Source organism: Moschus berezovskii, chromosome X (genome assembly GCF_049115385.1).
Source record: "Moschus berezovskii isolate FMDL1 chromosome X, NW_MosBer_1.0, whole genome shotgun sequence".
NCBI classification, from domain to species: Eukaryota; Metazoa; Chordata; class Mammalia; order Artiodactyla; family Moschidae; genus Moschus; species Moschus berezovskii.
The window spans coordinates 113857264-113881155 of record NC_142488.1 but is presented as its reverse complement, the minus strand read 5'-3'; the positions used below and the strand labels follow the sequence as shown (position 1 = coordinate 113881155).

At 41.5% G+C, this 23892-nt stretch overlaps 1 protein-coding gene and 1 non-coding gene across 4 annotated transcripts in view; one reads left to right on the top strand and one right to left on the bottom strand.

Annotated features, from left to right (window-relative positions):
* GRIA3 (glutamate ionotropic receptor AMPA type subunit 3) overlaps positions 1-23892 on the bottom strand; it is a 314305-nt gene that overhangs the window by 159817 nt on the left and 130596 nt on the right. The window lies entirely within an intron of this gene.
* LOC129535376 (U6 spliceosomal RNA) lies at positions 10784-10890 on the top strand. Its single transcript, XR_008681637.2, has one exon. It is a non-coding gene; the product is annotated as a U6 spliceosomal RNA (small nuclear RNA).

The window sequence follows — 23892 nt, the reverse complement described above, 5'->3', positions numbered from 1 at the left end:
TATGGATGCCCTTGGCAATATTACAAAGTGGACAGAGCCCTTCCATCTTCTTGACGTCACACAAGATCCTGATGTTCCCTGTCTATCCAGTAGCCAAACTGGACCTATCACCACCACTTCTGGCCTTGTTTTTCCTCCTTCCCCACGTCTAAACACCCTTGTCCTATGTCCCTGTCTCTCAGCATTCTGTCCCTTTCTAGGTGCCGGCATAAAAATGGCTAATGGAGTAATGTGTTACCCTTCCAACTAACACAGGTGCCTTTCAGCAGTGGCCTTATACACAGGTGAGTTTGGAAGGAAAGGAAAAGAAGATGTTGAGCATTATTTTGGGATCGTCCCATCTCCTGGGGTCATGCAGATAATGAATGTGGAAGTTGGTGATGTGGGAGCTGTGATCTTTAGGCTATGGCATTTAACAAATGAACGACTGGTACCTTGTGGGTATCTCAGAGGACAGTAGTGTAGAAAGATCCTCTGAGGGTCAGTTTCAATCCTGCCTATCTTGCTCAACTGAATTCAGCTTAAGAAAGCATTGCTTTATTTTTCTGTGTCTTTGCTTACCTCTGCGTTTCTCAACTCTGGTTGTGCATTATCATCACCTTGAAAGTGAAAGTGTGAGTCGCTCAGTCATGTCTGACTCTTTGCGACCCCCTGGACTGTAGCCCATTAGGCTCCTCTGTCCATGGAATTCTCCAAGAAACAGTACTGCAGTGGGTTGCCACTTCCTTCTCCAGGGGACCTTCCCGACCTAGGGATCGAACCCAGGTCTCCTGCATTACAGGTGGATTCTTTACCACTGAGCCACCCCAGAAGCTATATATATATATATATGCTGCTAAGTCGCTTCAGTCGTGTCCGACTCTGTGTGACCCCATAAATGGCAGCCAACCAGGCTCCCCTGTCCCTGGGATTCTCCAGGCAAGAACACTGGAGTGGGTTGCCATTTCCTTCTCCAATGCATGAAAGTGAAAAGTGAAAGGGAAGTTGCTCAGTCGTGTCCGACTCTTCACTACCCCGTGGACTGCAGCCTACCAGGCTCCTCAGCCCATGCGATTTTCCAGGCAAGAGTACTGGAGTGGGGTGCCATTGCCTTCTCTGATATATATATATATATATATATATAATCCAGAATTAAGCAGACAAAGGCACAGAGGCTGAGGGAAGGGTTGTAAGTTGCTTTTTCTTGCGGTAGATGAGGAACCTGGGAACACTGTGTCATTGTGTGGGAAGTAGACTCTAATGGACTCAAAGCACTTTACAAATGTCTTTTTTCTTCTGAGGTAGCATCTGTGTTTTTCTAAGTACAAAATTAACACATGCTTAATTTGGACATTTGAGAAGACACAAAGATGAAAAAAATAAAAGTATGGGTGACTCTACAGCTCAGAGATAACCACTGTTAGCATTGGTGTATTTCTTTCCATTCGCTTAAATATAAATATTCTGTAGAATTTTTATTTTAGTAGAATGGATTGAACAATTTGTGTCCTATCTTTTAAAAAATTTGACATATCATGGACATTTTCTTATGTTATTAAATGTTTCAAATCATAATTTTAATGGCTATACAATATTCCATCCACTTCATGGGAAATAGATGGGGTAACAGTGGAAACAGTGTCAGACTTTATTTTTTTGAGCTCCAAAATCACTGCGGATGCTGATTGCAGTCATGAAATTAAAAGACGCTTACTCCTTGGAAGGAAAGCTATGACCAACCTAGATAGTATATTAAAAAGCAGAGACATTACTTTGCCAACAAAGGTCCGTCTAGTCAAGGCAATGGATTTTCCTGTGGTCATGTACGGATGTGAGAGTTGGACTGTGAAGAAAGCTGATCACCGAAGAATTTATGCTTTTGAACTGTGGTGCTGGAGAAGACTCTTGAGAATCCCTTGTACTGCAAGGAGATCCAACCAGTCCATTCTAAAGGAGATCAATCCTGGGTGTTCATTGGAAGGACTGATGCTAAAGCTGAAACTCCAATACTTTGGCCAACTCATGTGACGAGTTGACTCACTGGAAAAGACTCTGATGCTGGGAAGGATTGGGGGCGGGAGGAGAAGGGGATGACAGAGAATGAGATGGCTGGATGGCATCACTGACTCAGTGGACATGAGTTTGAGTGAGCTCCAAGAATTGGTGATGGACAGGGAGGCCTGGTGTGCTGTGATTCATGGGGTCACAAAGAGTCGGACACGACTGAGCGACTGAACTGAACTGAGACATACCATAATTCATTTAACCATTCCCCAACATGAAGACTTCAGCTATTTCTAATCTCTACCTATTGTGAATAATGCTGTGATGAAAACACTCATACAGCATCTCCAAAGGAGAAATGTCTAGAGGAAGGGATGTCAGGCCAAACATTTGTGAACATGTTCAATGCTTTAGATACATATTGCCAATTTGCCCTCCAGAAAGGTCATATCATTTTCTTTTCCCATCAGCAGAATATGAGAGTACTTATCTCTCTGCCCGCTGACTAGCATTGAATAATATATTTGCCCATTTGATAGGGGAATATAAGAAAGTTCTTTTCTGCTAACGTTTCATTTATTGTTAGCAAAGTTAGTAACTTTTCACTTTTTGTGTCCATGTTTATGCTTTATCTTGAGAATTTCCTTTCTATTTTCTTTGTTCAGATTTCTATTGTGATATTAGTTTTTCTTATTGATTCATAAGGACTTTTATACATTAATGACATTGTGTCTGTAATATGTCACAGATATTTTAATACAGCTTATTTGACATTTAATACTGTCAGTGATATATTTTAATTAACAGAAAGTTGACATTTTGTGAAATTCTTATTCATCCAAAAATTACGTGAGATAAAAGGAGACAAATGAAAATTTATTCTCCTGCTCTTATTCAAGTGCTCACCTGGGCTTGGAACCCAAGCCTTATGCAAACCATTCTCTCCATTTCTTACAACTTCTTTGGTCTCCGTGGAATTTCAGACAACTTTCATTGTATATGGTGGCAGAGTAAGTGAATGGGAGAAGCTACATATGGAATCTGAAGGTGATTGCTGAGATACAAGTGAAGAACAGAAAAAGAGGCAGAGGAAAGAGAGATGATGAACCCAATTCAGTTACTTCATGTTATGTTTTGCCATATCTAAGAAACCTGATATTCAAAAGTCTGAACTCAAATCCAATACTTCAGGATGTGACTATTCCTATTATTAATACAAAGGGTACTTTTCTTTAAAAAGAATTCATGGAAAGATGCCCATAGCATGTTTTTTTTTAATTAGAAAAATCTAATTGCCTTTCTATATACTACCAACAGACAATGTTAATATAAGTGTAAACATTAAAACTTACAACAGCATACAGCAAAGTAATACATTTGACAAAAAGAGGCAAAATCTTTTCAGTAAAAACACGTCACAGAGATAAAGAACAAATTTAAAGAGGCCTTTCCCTTATTTTTCAAAGCAAATCAGGTAATCAAAAATGCCTTTAGATTTGAAATGAGGGCTGATTCTCAAGCAAAGCTCTTCTCTTTTATTAAATCAAGAATAGAAGGCCTGGGTCCAGTGTGTAGTGAATAAAAACAAAATTCTGATTCCCTTCCAAATAAAATTCTTTTAAAAAAATAATTTTTATTGGAGTATAGTTGCTTTACAATGTTGTGTTAGTTTCTAATATACAGCAAAGTGAATTAGCTATGTGTACACATCCCATAGCGCATTTGAACCTACATTTTGTTATTTTGTTTTTGGTTTAACCTGATTTAATCATATTTGATCTCCACAAAAATATAGATAGTAATTGTCTAAATTTGAGATGCTAGAGCACAAACTCTTCTGTGTGCGAGGAGTTTGAGATGGGAAGATCAAGGACCCCTCTGTGTTTGCATGTGGATGTCAGTCTGTGGGTTTTATGGAACGGAATAAGAAACAAATATTCACCGACACCTAGCCCAATTTACCCAAGGCAAATTAAGATTTCCCTGAGGTCTTCATTCCTCATAATTGTGTTTGCTTAAGTTTCCCTTTAATTATGCACTGACCCTCAGCAAATCTTCTCTTCCTTCAGCTGCTTTATTAGGATGGGACCTTAGCTAATTTGTAGAGTCAGTGAACAGAAGGTGCCCCTGGTGTCCCAGTTCGGTGTCCTTTTCCTCTCCCCCAATACAATTCCTCCTTCATTCTAAATCCTATCCTTTTCTCAGACTAGACTCTTCATGAGTGATTAAAGCTTCAATTGTGAGCCCCTCCATGAAGAAGCTATGTTTTATTTTTAAAATATTTATCTATTTGGCTGTGCTGGATCTTAGTTATAGCACACAGGATCTTTTGTTCATTGTGGCATGCAGAATCTTTTTAGTTGTGGCATGCAAACTCTTAGTTGTGGCATGTGGGATCTAGTTCCCTTACCAGGGAGCAAACCCAGGTCCCATGCATTGGGAGCTTGGAGTCTTAGGCTCTGGACCACCAGGTAAGTCCCAAGAAGTTATGTTTTGAATTAGGATCAAAACCCTAAAGCAAAAGGGCAACCGTTATAGAAGAAACTGTAGACAACAATTTGGTGGGAGAGTATTGTTTGAGGTATTCCTGATACCCAAATATCCCACAGAAGAGGCTATTTCCAACTACTTGTCAAGTTTAAAGTTGGCCCTGAAGCTAGCAATGCATATAATCCTGCATTTTCTATTTTTCTTTTTCATCCAGTTCTTCAGTATGAACTTACTATTCCTGCTGGCGAATTATGTGACCCCACTCTCCACACCATAAACTGAGAAAGTATGCCCAAATAGTTATGTCAGTTTCACTGAGTGAAAGTAAACCTGTTTTGCACTGTCACCTGAAAGAAAATTTAGAAGACCACCTGGAGTAGATTTGCTTAAGGTCTAAGAAAAGCACAATAGGCAAGCCTTCTGATCCTCAACCACACAAAGTCTGATATAAAAAAAGTAAAGAATAAATAAACAACAAGGTCTTACTGTATAGCACAGGGAACTATATTCAATATCCTGTGATTGAACCAAGATGGAAAAGAATATGAAAAAGAATATTGTGCTCAGTCGTGTCTGACTCTGCAACCCCATGGACTGTAGCCCTCCAGGCTTATCTGTCCATGGGATTCTCTAGGCAAGAGTACTGGAGTGGGTAGCCTTTCCCTTCTTCAGGAGATCTTCCCAACCCAGGGACTGGACCCAGGTCTCCCGCATTGCAGGTGGATTCTTTACTGTCTGAGCCACTAGGGAAGCCCAAGAATACTGGAGTGGGTAATCTTTCCCAATCCAGGAATTGAACCAGGGTCTCCTGCATTGCAGGCAGATTCTTTACCAGCTGAGTTATCAGGGGAGCCTGGAAAAGAATACATGTATAGCTGAATCACTTTACTGTACTGCAGAAATTAACACACCATTGTAAATCAACAATACTTCAATAAATTTTTTTTTAAAGAATAAAAACAACTGAGTGTTGATGAAAGGGGCTGCTACAGTGCTTGTGCACAAATCCTTCATGTTTCTATTTGATAGGTAGATAATTGCCCTGGGATAGGCTGCCTGCAATGCAAACTCACAGAGGGTACGAGTCATCTCAAAGTTTCTCTGTGGACTGTTGCACACTTAATAGATGTCATGGGATGATTGATCATGCCCATTAATAAGGTTTCTTATATAACATTTCCTCACTTGGCTTTTAATCCCCTTGAAATCCATGATTTCCAGCACTGATCGCATGATGGAAACTGGCAGCCAAACAACTGGTGAGCAGTTTGAGTATTAGCAGGTACTTTATGGGCATCTGCAGGCGAGAACTGACTGTAGATCTCAACCAAAGAATGCACTTGCCAGCTCTGACTTTGTGGCTGTGGGAGAAGGCTTTATGCATTTGGTTAAAAAGGCCCCCTGCCATGCAGCATTGGTGGTATAGTGGTGAGCACAGCAGCCTTCTAAATGGGGGCTCCGTTTATAGGTTGGGGAAGAAATGCTACCAGTCAGCCACACTTTACCTTCTTCCCAGGTCTGATTTATTCCAAGTACACCAAGTGGCCACAATTATGAAGATGGTCCCTCACCCTGCTACCCCTCCTCCAGCAGGGGAGAGCTTTGAGTCAGTTCCCAGAAGTGGGTATATTTTGCAATGAGCTTTCACATCCTGGGCTTCCCTTTGTACATAATAATTTACATTTGTGGCCTGTGAAATGAATTGACCCAGCTGGAACTTGAGTTCAGAAAATATGTGCTTGCTTTCCATTAAGCAAAAGGGTTCCTATTAGGAAAGTGACTTACCTGGAAACATTCTTCAGAATTCTCAGGTTTGAGAAAGCAATGCCAAACCAAACCTCTCAGCGGAGAGGAAGGTATGGATGATGGCTAGCAGAGAGAAGGAAAGGAAGTGGAACATCGGGGTCAAGGATGAAAGGGGGAATTAGATAGATTGGGAGTGTGGCATGGACATGTACACAATGCTATATTTAAAATAGATAACCAACAAGGACCTGTTGTACAGCACAGGAAACCCTGCTCAATGTTATGCAACAGCCCAAATGGGAAAATAATTTGAAAAATGGTAGATACTCGTATATGTATAACTGAATCACTTTGCTGTACACCCGAAAATAATGCAACAAAGTTAATTATATATACTGCAATATAAAATAAAAAGTAAAAAGAAAAAAAAGACAAAAGGGGTCTCGATCTGATTGCAAAATTCAGTTCAGTTCAGTCGCTCAGTCGTATCCGACTCTTTGCGACCCCATGAACCACAACACGCTGGGCCTCCCTGTCCATCACCAACTCCGGAGTCCACCCAAACCCATGTCCATTGAGTCGGTGATGCCATCCAACCATCTCATCCTCTGTTGTCCCCTTCTCCTCCTGCCCTCAATCTTTCCCAGTATAAGGGTCTTTTCCAGCAAGTCAGCTCTTCACATCAGGTGGCCAAAGTATTGGAGTTTCAGCTTCAACATCAGTCCTTCCAATGAACACCTAGGACTGATCTCCTTTAGGATGGACTGGTTGAATATCCTTGCAGTCCAAGGGACTCTCAAGAGTCTTCTCCAACACCACAGTTCAAAAGCATCAATTCTTCAGCGCTCAGCTTTCTTCACAGTCCAACTCTCACATCCATACATGACCACTGGAAAAACTAGATGGCTTGACTAGACGGATCTTTGTTGGCAAAGTAATGTCTCTGCTTTTCAATATGCTGTATAGGTTGGTCATACCTTTCCTTGCAGGGAGTAAGTGTCTTTTAATTTCATGGCTGCAATCACCATCTGCAGTGATTTTGGAGCCCCCCCAAATAAAGTCTGCCACTGTTTCCCCATCTATTTGCCATGAATTGGTGGGACCGGATGCCATGATCTTAGTTTTCTGAATGTTGAGCTTTAAGCCAACTTTTTCACTCTCCTCTTTCATTTCATCAAGAGGCTCTTTAGTTATTCTTCACTTTCTGCCATAAGGGTGATGTCATCTGCATATCTGAGGTTATTGATATTTCTTCGGGCAATCTTGATTCCAGCTTGTGCTTCCTCCAGCCCAGCGTTTCTCATGATGTACTCTGCATAGAGGTTAAATGAGCAGGGTGACAGTATACAGCCTTGACGTACTCCTTTTCCTATTTGGAACCAGTCTGTTGTTCCATGTCCAGTTCTAACTATTGCTTCCTGACCTGCCTACAGATTTCTCAAGAGGCAGGTCAGGTGGTCTGATATTCCCATCTCTTTCAAAATTTTCCACAGTTTATTGTGATCTACACAGTCAAAGGGTTTGGCAGAGTCAATAAAGCAGAAATAGATGTTTTTTCTGGAACTCGCTTGCTTTTTCCATGATCCAGCGGATGTTGGAAATTTGATCTCTGGTTCCTCTGCCTTTTCTAAAACCTGCTTGAACATCTGGAAGTTCATGGTTCATGTATTGCTGAAGCCTGACTTGTAGAATTTTAAGCATTACTTTACTAGCGTGTGAGATGAGTGCAATTGTGGGGTAGTTTGAGCATTCTTTGGCATTGCCTTTCTTTGGGATTGGAATGAAAACTGACCTTTTCCACTCCTGTGATCACTGCTGAGTTTTCCAAATTTGCTGTGTTATTGAGTGCAGCACTTTCACAGCATCATCTTTTAGGGTTTGAAATAGCTCCACTGGAATTCCATCACCTCCACTAGCTTTGTTTGTAACAATGCCTCCTAAGGCCCACTTGACTTCACATTCCAGGATGTCTGGCTCTAGGTGAGTGATCACACCATCATGATTATCTGGGTTGTGAAGATCTTTTTTGTACAGTTCTTGTGTATTCTTGCCACCTCTTCTTAATATCTTCTGCTTCTGTTGGTCCCTACAATTTCTGTCCTTTATTGAGCTCATCTTTGCATAAAATGTTCCCTTGGTGTCTAATTTTCTTGAAGAGGTCTCTAGTCTTTCTCCTTCTATTGTTTTCCTCTATTTTTTTGCATTGATCTCTGAGGAAGACTTTCTTATCTCTCCTTGCTATTCTTTGGAACTATGCATTCAAATGGGTATTTCTTTCCTTTTCTCCTTTGCTTTTTGCTTCCCTTCTTTTCACAGCTATTTGTAAGGCCTTTTCATTATAGGGGACTGGAATGCAAAAGTAGGAAGTCAAGAAACACCTGGAGTAACAGGCAAATTTGGCCTTGGAGCATGGAATGAAGCAGGGCAAAGGCTAATAGAGTTTTGCCAAGAGAACGCACTGGTCATAGCAAACACCCTCTTCCAACAACACAAGAGAAGACTCTACACATGGACATCACCAGATGGTCGACACCAAAATCAGATTGATTATATTCTTTGCAGCCAAAGATGGAGAAGCTCTATACAGTCAGCAAAAACAAGACCGGGAGCTGACTGTGGCTCAGATCATGAATTCCTTATTGCCAAATTCAGACTGAAATGGAAGAAACTGGAGAAAACCACTAGACCATTCAGATATGACCTAAATCAAATCCCTTATGACTATACAGTGGAAATGAGAAATAGATTTAAGGGACTAGATCTAATAGAGTGCCAGATGAACTATGGACGGAGGTTCGTGACATTGTACAGGAGACAGGAATCAAGACCATCCCCAAGAAAAAGAAATGCAAAAAAGCAAAATGGCTGTCTGATTGCAAAGGACTGTAGCTAATCCTGCCTGCTGGAATGCTGAGACTTCTTGATCCTGATACAATTGGAAGGCTGTCAAAGGTAATATTAAGGGCAAGATTTTGCCTAGAGGATACAGAAGTATGAATATATATAGTCCTGAAAGACAATGGAGAACATGCTTTTCACTTGAGGAAAAAACGTTTCCTTTGACTTAATACTGTAGTCTAAAAACTGTTTGGGAAACACTCAAAGTGGGATGTGCAAAACTTACAAGGTAAATAAGAATTTTCATGTGCCCTCCCCCATACTAAAAAAAGAAGCACACATATAAAGATATCACTAAGATCAACTCATTTTGATTGTTTTCTTTCAATTGAGCTTTTCCAATGGGGATCTGAGAGTGGACTTAGAAGTATGGAGGAGGTTGCAGGACTTGGGCTCCAGGAAGAGTGACCGAATCTTGCCTAAGCTGCAGAGAAGTTAGGTAGCTTTAGGTTTCCAGAATTCTCCTACGTCTCTTAGAATTCTCAAACATGAGAGCCAGAATTTAGCGATGGTCCCAATCTCTGCATTGTACGAAAGAGAAGCTGAAGTCCAGAGAGGGAAAATGGTTTACCCAGGGGTAGATCCCAACTTGAACATAACCACAACCCTGTTCATGTTTTAACTTTCAGGATTAAGGTAAAATGATGTTTCTGTTGTGTTTTCTCAACAAAAATTCATTTGGTATTGAGTAAAAGCTAAAATCCACCAAGAAAATCATTATGAATAGCCCTTGTAGATTTGCCTACAAGACTTCTGTGACCTCTTTAAGGGCTCTGCTCCTTCGCTGAACACTTTTGCATGGAGGAGCCAAGATTCCACAAGAAAGTTTGAGTGTTAGAGCACATCTTCCCCCTCAAATTTGGCTGGGATTCCCATTTTCTGCTGGGGCCCACTGTAATCTACACAGGCTTCAAACCCCTGGCTTATCTCATCCTCATCAGAGTATGGCTGTCTCCAGCAACTTCAGTTTTCAATGATGAACTCTGGCTGTTCTAGATACCTAGAAAACCCTCCTTCCCATCCCATACACCCTTTACCTTAACCATTCATAAAAACTTAGCTCAAAACGTATCTCACCAAACAGGTCATCAGATGTCTTTAAATCATCGTTGGAATAATATATTTTTTGGGGGTACTGTTATATATAAATTTTGTACTCCCATTTCTCAGATTTTAAATTAAGTCCCCTTTACTTTTGCTGACAAGTTTGGGACAGGAGTATGAGCTAACATTCATTGAATGCCTACTTTGGGCTGGGCACGGCGCTAAGCATTTATACACATTATTATATTTAATCCTCCCAAAACCCTAAGCAGAGGTAGTTATTCCCAGTTAACAAATCAGGAAATTGAGTCTCACAGAGGTACATGTTTATGAATAAAAGCACATAACTAGTAAATTTTGGAGCTGGTATCTATACCCAGGTTTGGCTTCCAAGCTCATACTCTTCTTTTTCCTCATCAGTGGCTGAAATTACTCTATGTGCAGTTGCCCAGGAAAGATGAAATCATACCTTTTTCTAAGTCTTTCTCCATGACAAGGAGGACTCTAGAACACACTTTTGTATAACTAACTACCTGAGTACACCCCAGGATCTTTCAGGCCCACTAGGATGCATACTGGACAATCAAAATGTAAGTGAATGCTCAACAGAAACACAGGCAGAGTGCTCACTTTGGCAGCACGTATACTAAAATTGGAACGATACAGAGAAGATTAGCATGGCCCCTGTGCAAGGATGACACGCAAATTCGTGAAGCATTCCATATTTTTAAAGTACAACTTTCAAAACTGAACCAGGAAGAAATAGAAAATCTGAATAGACCCATCACAAGCACGGAACTAGAGGCTGTAATCAGGAATCTTCCAGCAAACAAAAGCCCAGGTCCAGACGGCTTCACAGCTGAATTCTACCAAAAATTTAGAGAAGAGCTAACACCTATTCTACTCAAACTCTTCCAGAAAATTGCTGAGGAAGGGAAACTTCCAAACTCATTCTACGAGGCCACCATCACCCTAATCCCAAAACCTGGTAAAGATCCCACAAAAAAAGAAAACTACAGGCCAATATCACTGATGAACATAGATGCAAAAATCCTTAGCAATCAGAATCCAACAACATATTAAGATGATCATACATCATGACCAAGTGGGCTTTATCCCAGGAATGCAAGGATTCTTCAATATCCACAAATCAATCAACGTAATACACCACATTAACAAACTGAAAAATAAAAATCATATGATTATCTCAATAGATGCAGAGAAAGCCTTCGACAAAATTCAACATCCATTTATGATAAAAACCCTCCAGAAAGTGGGAATAGAAGGGACATACCTCAACATAATAAAAGCTATATATGACAAACCCACAGCAAACATTATCCTCAACGGTGAAAAACTGAAAGCATTTCCCCTAAAGTCAGGAACAAGACAAGGGTGCCCACTCTCACCACTACTATTCAACATAGTTTTGGAAGTTTTGGACACAGCAATCAGAGCAGAAAAAGACATAAAAGGAATAAAAATTGGAAAAGAAGAAGTAAAACTTTCACTGTTCGCTGATGACATGATCTTCTACACAGAAAACCCAAAAGACTCTACCAGAAAACTACTAGAGCTAATCAATGATTACAGTAAAATTGCAGGATATAAAATCAACACACAGAAATCCCTTGCATTCCTATACACTAATAATGAGAAAATAGAAAGAGAAATTAAGGAAACTATTCCATTCACGGTTGCAATGAAAAGAATTAAATACTTAGGAATATATCTACCTAAGGAAACAAAATACTTGTATGTAGAAAACTATAAAACACTACTGAAAGTAATCAAAGAGGATACTAATAGATGGAGAAATATACCGTGTTCATGGATTGGAAGAATAAATATTGTAAAAATGAGTATACTACCCAAAGTAATTTATACATTCAATGCAATCCCTATCAAGCTACCAACGATATTTTTCACAGAACTAGAACAAATAATCTCACAATTTGTATGGAAATACAAAAAACCTCGAATAGCCAAAGCAATCTTGAGGAAGAAAAATGGAACTGGGGGAATTAACCTGCCGGACTTCAGGCTCTACTACAAAGCCACAATCATCAAGACAGTATGGTACTGGCATAAAGACAGAAATATAGATCAATGGAACAAAATAGAAAGCCCAGAGATAAATCCATGCACCTATGGACATCTTATCTTTGACAAAGGAGGCAAGAATATAAAATGGAGAAAAGACAGTCTCTTTAACAAGTGGTGCTGGTAAAACTGGTCAGCCACTTGTAAAAGAATGAAACTAGAACACTTCCTAACACCATACACCAAAATAAACTCAAAATGGATTAAAGATCTAAATGTAAGACCAGAAACTATAAAACTCCTAGAGGAGAACGTAGGCACAACACTCTCCGACATAAATCACAGCAGGATCCTCCAAGACCCATCTCCCAGAATATTGGAAATAAAAGCAAAAATAAACAAATGGGACCTAATTAAAATCAAAAGCTTCTCCACAGCAAAGGAAACTATAAGTAAGGTGAAAAGACAGCCTTCAGAATGGGAGAAAATAATAGCAAATGAAGCAACTGATAAAGGATTAATCTCCAAAATATACAAGCAGCTCCTGCGGCTCAATTCGAGAAAAATAAATCACCCAATCAAAAAATGGGCCAAAGAACTAAACAGACATTTCTCCAAAGAAAACATAAAGATGGCTAACAAACACATGAAAAAATGCTCAACATCCCTCATAATCAGAGAAATGCAAATCAAAACCACAATGAGATACCATTTCACGCCAGTCAGAATGGCTGCTATCCAAAAGTCTACATGCAATAAATGCTGGAGAGGATGTGGAGAGAAGGGAACCCTCTTACACTGTTGGTGGGAATGCAAACTAGTACAGCCACTATGGAGAACAGTGTGGAGATTCCTCAAAAAGCTGGAAATAGAACTGCCATATGACCCAGCAATCGCACTCCTGAGCATACACACCGAGGAAACCAGAATTGAAAGAGACACATATACTCCAATGTTCATTGCAGCACTGTTTATAATAGCCAGGACATGGAAGCAACCTAGATGTCCATCTGCAGATGAATGGATAAGAAAGCTTTGGTACATATACACAATGGAGTATTATTCAGCCATTAAAAAGAATGCATTTGAATCAGTTCTAATGAGGTGGATGAAACTGGAGCCTATTATACAGAGTGAAGTAAGCCAGAAAGAAAAACACCAATACAGTATACTAACGCATACATATGGAATTTAGAAAGATGCAAATGATGACCCTGTATACAAGACAGCAAAAGAGACACAGATGTATAGAACAGTCTTTGGGACTCTGTGGGAGAGGGTGAGGGTGGGATGATTTGGGAGAATGGCATTGAAACATGTATGTTGTCATATGTGAAACGAATCACCAGTTCAGGGTCAATGCATGTTACAGGATGCTCGGGGCTGGCGTGCGGGAATGACCCAGAGAGAGGATAAAGGGAGGAGGGAGGTGGGAGGGGGGTTCAGGAGGGAGAACTCATGTACACCCGGGGTAAATTCATGTCAATGTATGGCAAAACCAACCAATATAATATTGTAAAATAATTTGCCTCCAATAAAAAATAAATTAAAAAAAAAGAAACACAGTCAGAGTACTCTGGATAATGGCATATCTCTCATGAGTTAATCACCAATTTGGGAGCTGAGCTGATGTTACTAGGCTGGGTGGGTTTTATCATTGCTTGTGCCCCTTGCCTCCAAAGCAGCTGTTTTTGCTTTTCCTGACTTCCCTATTTCTGTCTTATTTTCTAGTTATCAAATCTGAGCATTATCTTTGACTCTTCCATTGCCCTTGGCAAACATAAAGTCAAATTAGTTCATTCTTTCTGCGTCTTCCCCTTTCTTTACATTCCCATTACTACCAGTTATTTTAAAGTTATTTGGTATTTACGTGGGCTAACTGCAACCATCCTTCCCCTTACATCCGAACTGCTCACTTTAACCTTCTCCCTTTTGATTATGTCATAGCTATGCTCACTCTCAAAAATCTTCAAAAGTTTTTCTTGGCCCATAGGATAAAGTCAGAGGAGGTATTATAAATGTTTCATCTTGCTTGAAATCTAGGATTTATCTTCTAAGGAAGTCTTGAGAGGCTTATTCAATTGGGTAAGCAAGTGGCTGTTCCTTTCCCATTCTGAGACTCAGTTTCTTCAATATTTTATTCTGAGGGGACCCTTGTGGCTCAGATGGCAAAGAATCTGCCTACAATGCAGGAGACCTGGGTTTGATCCCTGGGTTGGGAAGATCCCCTGAAGAAGGGAAAGGCTACCCACTCCAGTATTCTTACCTGTAGAATTCCATGGACAGAGGAGCCTGGAGGGCTACAGTCCATGCGATTGCAAACAGTCACAGACACAACTGAGCGACTCACACTTTCTAACACTTTAGGATTATAGAAATTGGTATTGTCAGATAGTTTGGAGGATGGATCAAGAGCATTCTATTCTGGTAATAGGCAAATGGAGGCTGAGACTTAGAGAAAAGGAAGATAAGATGAAAGAGGGACAGATACAGAAAACTTCTTTCTAAACATTTCTGCTCACATACCCTCATGGTCCCTAATTTGTGTTTCACATGAAAATTGACCCTTTGGCTACAGCTATGAGAGTAACATAAAGAGATGAAAATGAAGTCAGCCCCACTATTAGAGCCACTCTTCTTTGACACCAAAGGTAGAGATTATTAAGAATGTTGGCTGGCCAAGATGGAGGGAAGAGTCTAGACCTGTGGACTAGAAGGAAGCTAACTGGCCCGAGCAGCCATCAAAGCCATGGCTTTGACTTCATTTAGCCAAGATATATACCCCACTGCTGTAACTAGTTGCAAAGGATGAACAAACATATGGCTATGACTGAATTTAGGAGTGCTTCAGCAAACTACAATCTGGGAGGTTTATAGAGGGAGAGTAAGAGTTCAGATGCCGACTCTGTAATGAACTGTTGGGTAACTGCACTGGCTAAAAATGTATTTGAATAAAATGAATCTAATTAGGAACCATGTAGCTAGTCATCATAATGATTGGGTTAGTGGAGGGACTAGTCAACCATGCACAGAAAGCTTCTGTGCTCATTTAGGCAAAGTACTCAGTGACAGATGTATCAGAATGGCTAAGCGAGTTCCTCTTGGCTGGAAATTTAATCCCACTGGCTTCTGTGCTAGGTCTTCTACATCATTTTAAAGGAAACATGGAATTGTAGGGTACTATGCAGATGAAGAAGGCATCTTCGGAGAAGGCAATGGCAAGCCACTCCAGTACTCTTGCCTAGAATATCCCATGGATGGCAGAGCCTGGTAGGCTGCAGTCCGTGGGGTCGCTAAGGGTCAGACACGACTGAGCGACTGTACTTTCACTTTTCACTTTCACACATTGGAGAAGGAAATGGCAACCCACTCCAGTGTTCTTGCCTGGAGAATCCCAGGGATGGGGGAGCCTGGTGTGCTTCCGTCTATGGGGTCACACAGAGTCGGACACGACTGAAGTGACTTAGCTAGCTATGCAGATGAAAGTATTTACTAAACTCTCCAAGAGATGTAAGTAACTAGCTTAAGAGGGCAGTGGCAGTGGACAAGAGGGAAACAGTTAATGATAAACATTTCTTTGGCTTAAAGACCCCACCAGAGCCAGCAGTGGGCCAGTCCAGCCCAAATGCCCATGCAACTACCAGGGAGTGTAGGTGTGGGTCCTTTCTGGATCCTCAAGTAGGCCTGCTTTTAAAATGATCTTAAACTTGCCAGTGTGTTTCAAAACACTGTTTGACAACCCCCTTAGGCCATCAAACATGTTTATATTTTGGATCAAAACCACATAATCACAATGCTCTGGAATCTTCTTAGGGGAACCTTTCCATCTGCAGTGTTTAGCTCAGCAAATATTGGTGTAACAGAGCATCCCCTAAACCAAATGCAAATATTCTTTCAGGTTTATTTTGAGCAAAGCACACAATCAGCAGCAATGCTGAGGAGGAAAGGATTCGGGAACTTCTTTTGGAGAGGGAGGAACAAGGCAGGGAACTTCTCCAGCAAAGTTAGATTTTAACAACCCCGGGAGTTAGCCACGTTGTGCCTCCGAGGAGAAATGGACTTGCTCTGTTCAGCATGGCATTGATGTGCTAATGATGCCTGGGGCCTCCCCAAGGGGGTGTGTTGCTCTCCACTGGGGAGCTCTATAGTGCAAAAGGCATATTTCCTATAACCTTAGAGCTATGGCAACTGCCCAGAACTTAACTGGTCCCACTTGGATAGAAGATTGTTTTTTCCAGCATGAAATAAATGGATTGTGCCTTGGATGATGTAGCTGTTTCCGTTGCCTTAACCACTGATGCAGATCACAGCATGAGTGATGTGGCAGTAGCAGCCATCCAGAGCCACTGTGAAAGTGGATGCGATGAATGGAGTGGCTGGACCCCAGAGAGTTTGGCCTGCACGATTGACTTCAGGAAGCAGGGCAGGTGCCCAGGAAGGCTTATTCAAGTAACCCAGGTCCCAAGAAAAATAGTCTATGCCAAGGTCCACATTTGCCACACCCTCTGCACAGCTCTGGTTATACTAAAGATTTGTTTTAGCCTCAGTATAAAAGGATGCTATCACTAATTGCTGAGAAGAGAGGACATAGTCTCCTCCAAGCAGCACAGGTGCATGTATCTCATTCAGAAGATGGTATCTGTCCCTGCTATTTAAAGTGTGACTCCTGGTCCAGCATATCGATGACAGAAGATCCTAAAGATGCTGCACTGACATTTTGCTACTTCAAGTATGGTCCTTGGATAGCAACACTGGGCACTACCAAGGCTGCTTGTTACAAATGCAGAGTCTCGGGTTCCACACTCAACTTAAATGAACCAGAACCTGCATTTTAACAGGGATCCCAGGTGATTTGTAAACACATCACAATTAAAGACATACTAGTCTGGTTCTTATTATGTATCTACCAAGAACCACGCATCGGATGGTTAGCACAGATGGATGATTCAGGAGGGAAAGCCCAGGTTTCAGTGGAGGTAATGGATGGGAAGTGAATAGTGTAGGGCTAGGAGGGGACACGGAGAAGGCAATGGCAAGCCACTCCAGTACTCTTGCCGAGAAAATCCCATGGATGGAGGAGCCTGGTAGGCTGCAGTCTGTGGGGTCGCTAAGGGTCGGACACGACTGAGCGACTTCACTTTCACTTTCACACATTGGAGAAGGAAATGGCAACCCACTCCAGTGTTCTTGCCTGGAGAATCCCAGAGACGGGGGAGCCTGGTGGGCTTCCGTCTATGGGGTCACACAGAGTCGGACACGACTGAAGTGACTTAGCAGCAGCAGCAGCAGCAGGAGGGGACAAGGGCGTGAACTGACAGAAGTTGGAGACAGACTCACTTACTCAGCCTAGGCCCAGGACAAGCCTCTTGACAACATGCTGAGAAATTTATGCTGATGGCTCTGACATACTGAGCAGCAAGTCAGGGTTCTCATCTACTGGGCAGACCCAGGGAAAATGCCAGCGTTCCTGGGCTGGAAGGAGCTCCTTAGTACTTAGTCAAAATGGGCAGCCTGATCTCATCTGTGACTCTATTGTTGTCACTTTCCCATCGGCCATGGTGACTCACAACGGCTTTTGTTGTTGTTCAGTTACTCAGTTGTGTTTGACTCTTTGTGACCCCATGCACTGAAGCATGCCAGGCTTCCCGGTCCTTCACTATCTCCTGGAGTTTGCTCAAATTCATGTCCATAGAGTCAATAATGCTATCCAACCATCTAACCCTCTGCTGTCCCCTTCTCCCCCTGCCCTCAATATTTCCCAGCATCAGGGTCTTTTCCAATGAGTTGGCTCTTCGCATTAGGTGGCCAAAGTATTGGAGCCACCTGATAAGAAGGGCTGCAGCCAAAGAGTTCTTGGAAAGGAGACTTTCCCATACAGGTGTGAAGGGCTGTGTGTAGGATAGACCTCAGACTAAATCCTGCAGTCAAGAGGGACAAAAGATCCAGAGGACTGTGCCTAGTCCTATCAGCCTAGACAACATTGAGGTTATATTTTCCTGATGGGAAGCTCAAACCTGCTCAGAGGTAGGGAATGGGGAGTTCAAGCCACCAGAGGAAACAGGGCAGTATTGTTACCCCTCAGTTGCATCTCTATTCTAGGTGAAATGCTGCTATTCAATTCCAGTTTTTGAAAAACTCCACAAGTTTTGCCTCTAGTGGTCATTGCGAAACAACAGATTCCACAAATCTCCCACATCAAATCCGACCAACTTGAGCCATTCAGTTTTTGTTTTCCTTGGTGTTGGTTCAGTTGCTCAGGCATGTCTGACTCTTATAACCCCATGGACTGCAGCCTGCCAGCCTCCTCTGTCTATGGGATTTCCAAGGCAAGAATACTGGAGCCAACCATAAAACCGTGAAGATACAAAGAGAAATGCTATCAGCATCCCCCCTCTAACCCCAACCCCAATTTAGTCAGCAAGTGCTATGGAGTTATGCAAAATCTTATAGCTGATGGGATATCTGTGTTGATTCAAATTGAAGGTGGTCCTCAAAGCACCCCAAGGTTATTTCAAGAGTGAAGATGCTGTGAGGCCTTTGTCCTCACTTTGCCTTGATGGTGGCTGCTTAGAGATGAAAGCCTTGTAAACTGTTTCCTGTCCCTAGAGCCTAACAGTCCCCTGTGCCAGTTTAATTTGAGCTGTTTGGATTGGAACAGAATGAACAAGCAGAGGAGGTTAATTATCCTAATTAGAAAAGAAGTGAAGCCATGACCTTCTAGGTCACACACTTAGACAAACTTCCCCTGGCTCCAAGCTTGGGGCATTAGCTTGTCACCTGAAGGCCAGAGGATACACAAAGCATCCTGCCTCATCTTCTGCCACAGTCCCCAGAGAAGAACTCTTTTCAGAAAATGCTGTGTGATAAGCTTGTGCCTGCAGGCCTGAGAGAGGGTTATCTGAAGGTGGTAGATATGTGGGCAGAGCTGGATATACATGTGTGTTGGTTCAACCCCAGGTTCCTCTTCTCTGTAGGGCCAAGCAAGCTCAGTGTGGCTTACTTGAAGTACGGTTATTTCAAAAGCTACGCATCTTTCCCCAAGCCTCTTAATATCCTATCTCTAGCTGGCTGAAAATGTTGGTATCTTTCTGGAAGGTAAACTCCTCTGATACTCTGGTGGTCCTTCTTGGATCAATATATTGCTGTTGGGTTTGTTGATCCCCACATACAACACCTTCCTTTTCCTCTACTCTCCCAAGAACCATCTATTCTTCAAATAGATCAATCCTGCTGCCAGTATAGAACTTGCTTTAGATGGTGCATGTAAAAATTCCTGGCACAGTGATTGGCACATAGTAGGTCTCATTAGTTTACTCCCTTTCTTCCTATAGGGAAGAATGCCATTTGTTCTGCTCTCTGAGTCTTGCATTTGATGTATGATATCTGGTCAGTTTGTGATCTGGTGACAAAGGGAAGCATAAAGCCTTAGATAAAGCCAGAGAGTAGTGACTGTATAATATTAAAGATCAAACTGGCCAAATAGCCTGACATGCCCAACAGATATGTCTAGCACTTGCCTTTGAAATATCTGTGTACCCAAGGGATGAATAAAAAAAGAACTTAAACTCCATCTTTCAAAATAGACCTCAGATTGTTGAATGATCAATCTGTGGATCTATTGCAATTTGCCTTATTCAGACAGAATAGTCCAAGAACATTAACATCAATGACTCCTAACAAAATGATAAAGTGGAAGTCTCAGTAGGACTTTTAGTCTACCCAGCCCTGCTTCCACCGGCCTCCCACCTGCAGCCATTCAGTCTACCTGCTCTTCAAAGTTACTCTTCTCCGTCATTTGTAACAGAGACTGGGAATCCAAGGTGTGAGTAGTATCGAATAGTGAATACACTTAAAATACTTGTATTTAATTTTAGAATCTTTTTTATACTTGGTAGCAGAATGTGTTTACATGAGGTGGGAATGAATTTAAATATAAAGACCTGGTGCTCAAGGAAATGGGAACCATCCCAGTTTCTTATAGTATTGGGTTGGCCAAAAAGTTCACTTGGGTTTCTGTGTAACAGCTTACAGAAAACCCCATATGGACTTTTTTGTCAGCCCGGTACTTATTATTTGTGCACCTTGTACTCACAACTCTCTCCACACTCATCTCTCAGACTTTGCAAGATACTCACCCATGTAGAATTGCCCTCTCCAAAGTCTTCCCTAGTGCAGAGGGGGTGGCTATCAGGTTTAAAAGATAAATGGACACTAAATAGAAGATGTTTGAGATTTGGGGAAAACAGTAATTAAAAATGGATGCTAATGGTCACACTCCAAAGCAGTATTGGTATTATAGATAACCACCCCTTCTCATTGGACGAGAGTGACACAGGAGGCAAGCCTATCAAAGTATTTATTCTTGGTATGAGAAGTATCTTTTGGATCTGTGTAGAAAATCTTTATGTTGGGATATAGATCTCATACAGGCAATACGGTACTCATGCAGTTACTTTTTCTGATTTCTTGGTCTTGTTTATTTTTTGCTCTATTTTATTAGTTTCTAAGTCTTGGCATCATACTCTTCAGTAACTGGAACAAGTCACTCTCCAGTAGTCAGAATTGGCAGCAGAGTTTTACTTTTGTGTTTGGGTGGGTGTGAGCTCAAAAGTAGGTCATCAGGTATAAACTTCATTTGAAACAAAGTTTTTCTTAGAAGAAGCCTAAATCCGAGAAGCCTAAATCCCAGGTTTGCTGACTGTGGTGTAGGCAAGCTTCTAAGAACAAGTTTTTCTTACGGGAGGAAGTACCAGGTGCTAGATTTATTTGGGGACTGAGTTATGTCCTCAGAAATATTTAATATTCTAGAACTTTCAAGGTTCTCTTTTTTTTTTGTCATTGAAGCTTTATATTATCACCATTTAGGGAAGAGAGGACCAGATATGCATTTTGAACCTGCTGAGAGTAGGCAGAGAAAATCTGAAGAAGATAAGGCATTTTTTGTTAAGACTGCCACCAAATCCCAAGATTGCCTGCAGCATTATTGACAGTAAGTAAAATCTTCTCTTTATTTATTTTATCTGATTTATTCCAAGAGTCTCTTCTTGCTTTTCAATTAATAATACAAACTTAATTTCAAACTAGCTCTAGGCAAGTATACCCTCTTAGAAGCAGTTGCCAAATTTTCCTTGATTTAATTCTGTCATTAATATTTCTGTGCTTGTCAGATGGATTTTTGTTCTGACATGGTAGTTGGCCTCATCAGCCATCAAAGTGACTCTGACCGACTTCCACAGATGGGATCAGCAAAACCTCTGCCCTTGGTCAACTTGGGCTAAGAGTCCTCAGCCTGCCTCCCTCGCCTTTGGTACTTGAAAGTCGGTGAGTGAGACTGGGACCCTCAGAAGAACTATTTTCCTTGGAGGCAGGCCCTGCTAGTATTACACATAATGCTGAAAGTGCTGAGGCCATGCAAAAGATCACAGAGATGACATAATCTTGGAGCATCAGAATGGGAAGCAATTTTAGATATCTACTCTAAGCTTTTTATTTTACAGAGGCACACACTAAGGGCTGGAGGGAAATGTGGCATCATACTCAAAGAATTGTAGAAGGAGGGGGAGGGGGAAAGTGTCTTCCAGTAATGTGTATGGAATTTTCTGGGTACCTGAGTGCTTGATGGAAAGTCCTTGTTGCTGTTATTGAAATGCTGCTGAAATGTCTCAAATGCCTGTAAACCCAATCTTCTTTAATAAATATAACAAAGTGAATACTGTAGAATCTTTCTTGGTGCCAAAGGATTTTGCAGTATCTGAGGTCATCGTTCTGAACATAGATATTCATTGCCCCAGGAATGGGGAAGTTGAAAGTTAGAAGCAGTTCGCCAAATGTGTGCTGACCCTGGAGCAGCCCAAGGAAATCGACACTTTTACTAAATCACTAATATCACCTACTCTTTTTAAAAAATATTCATTGAAGTACAATTACTTTACAATGCTGTGTTAGTTTCTACCGTACAGCAAAATGGGTCAGTTATAGGTATACATATATCTTCTCTTTTTTGGATTTCCTTCCCTTTTAGGTTGTCACAGAATGATAGTGGGATTCTCTGAGCTATACAGTAGGTTCTCAATAGTTATCTATTTTATACATAGTATTACTGGTATATATATGTCAATTGCAATCTCCCAATTCATTCCATACCCTCCCCATGCCCCTTCTTCTTCTTCTTTTTTTTTTTTCAAATTACTTGTTTCTTTCCTAAAAACTCTGGGCAGAAATTCTGGCTATTTGAAGATACTGACCCATCAGACCCTGATGTGATTTTCCTATCAGAAGAGAGCTAGATGTTATTTTGGAACCTGAAATGAGGGCAGATACATGGTAGGCATCCATTGGATTCTCCTTGGGCTTAGCACTAAAACTGAGGCCTCTGGGGTTATGGGAGAGTCTCCCTGCAGAGGAAGTGCTGGAAGCAAGTCAGAGTGCTCCTGGGGCCTGGCAGTTAGAAATTTGTGTAGAGTGGTCAAGGTTGTGGGTCCAAAGCTATGGGCTTATTGCAAAGAGTGGCACTAGATCAGTGCGGGCCCTGCCTGAAATCAGTCATGCAAAGCACTAAGCATGGATTGAATTTCAGGGAAAGAGATGGATCTTTTAACCACAACGTCTTCCCAGATACACGTTGCCTTAAAATGTTTCAATAGTAAAGCATGTGACTCTTATAAATGATGACAGACTGTTCCCAGCAGATGTGCCAATGGATGAATTATACAATTTAATTCAACTTAATATCTTTTCCCGTATTACAGCACATTGTCACCCAAACCATGATGACAAAAACTACTTGGAAGTGTTCTTTTATTTCTCTGAATAGTCTCTGCTAGGGAGAATGAAGCCTTCTTACCTGGACCAAAGTGATTCTCTGAAAACAAGTAAGTGATTTGATGATATGTGGTTGGTCAGGTGACAAACTGGGGTCCTGCCAGCTACTCCTGAGTAACTGTGCTTCCCATGTGATTAGTCAGGAGCCTGGATCCACCCTTGCTGGATCCCACAGCCTCCCTTTCTTTCATGGTGCCACAGTGCATATCTGAATAAAATCTCAATTCACTATGATTAATTGGCTGCTGCTGCTGCTAAGTCGCTTCAGTCGTGTCCAACTCTGTGTGACCCCATAGACGGCAGCCCACCAGGCTCCCCCATCCCTGGGATTCTCCAGGCAAGAATACTGGAGTGCGTTGCCATTTCCTTCTCCAATGCATGAAAGTGAAAAGTGAAAGCGAAGTCGCTCAGTCGTGATCAACTCTTAGCGACCCCATGGACTGTAGCCTACCAGGCTCCTCCGTCCGTGGGATTTTCCAGGCAAGAGTACAGGAGTGGGGTGCCATTTCCTTCTCCAATGATTAATTGGAGTTTAAAGGAATTCTCTAGCAGTCCTTGAAAGTAAGAGGAGACCCTTCAAAGGTAAAAAAACTAGTGAAGGGTTGGCTGTAGAAATTTTATGCTTGAAAAGTGGAATTGAAAACAGTCCCTGGGCACCCAGGCCATCGGAGAGAAATCCCAGGTGTGTGATATTGGATATTTGTCCTTTTAGGTTTAGACAGAGGATAGAATTGCCAAGGGGAAAGCCATTACCTTTGAAATAGCTACTCTGCTAGCCTTTCTCTGACCTTTTCAAAAGATTAAAGCTCCTCAGTGGAAACTTCTGATTTATAGGAAAAGATGTCAGTATTAGAACATGTTTGGCTG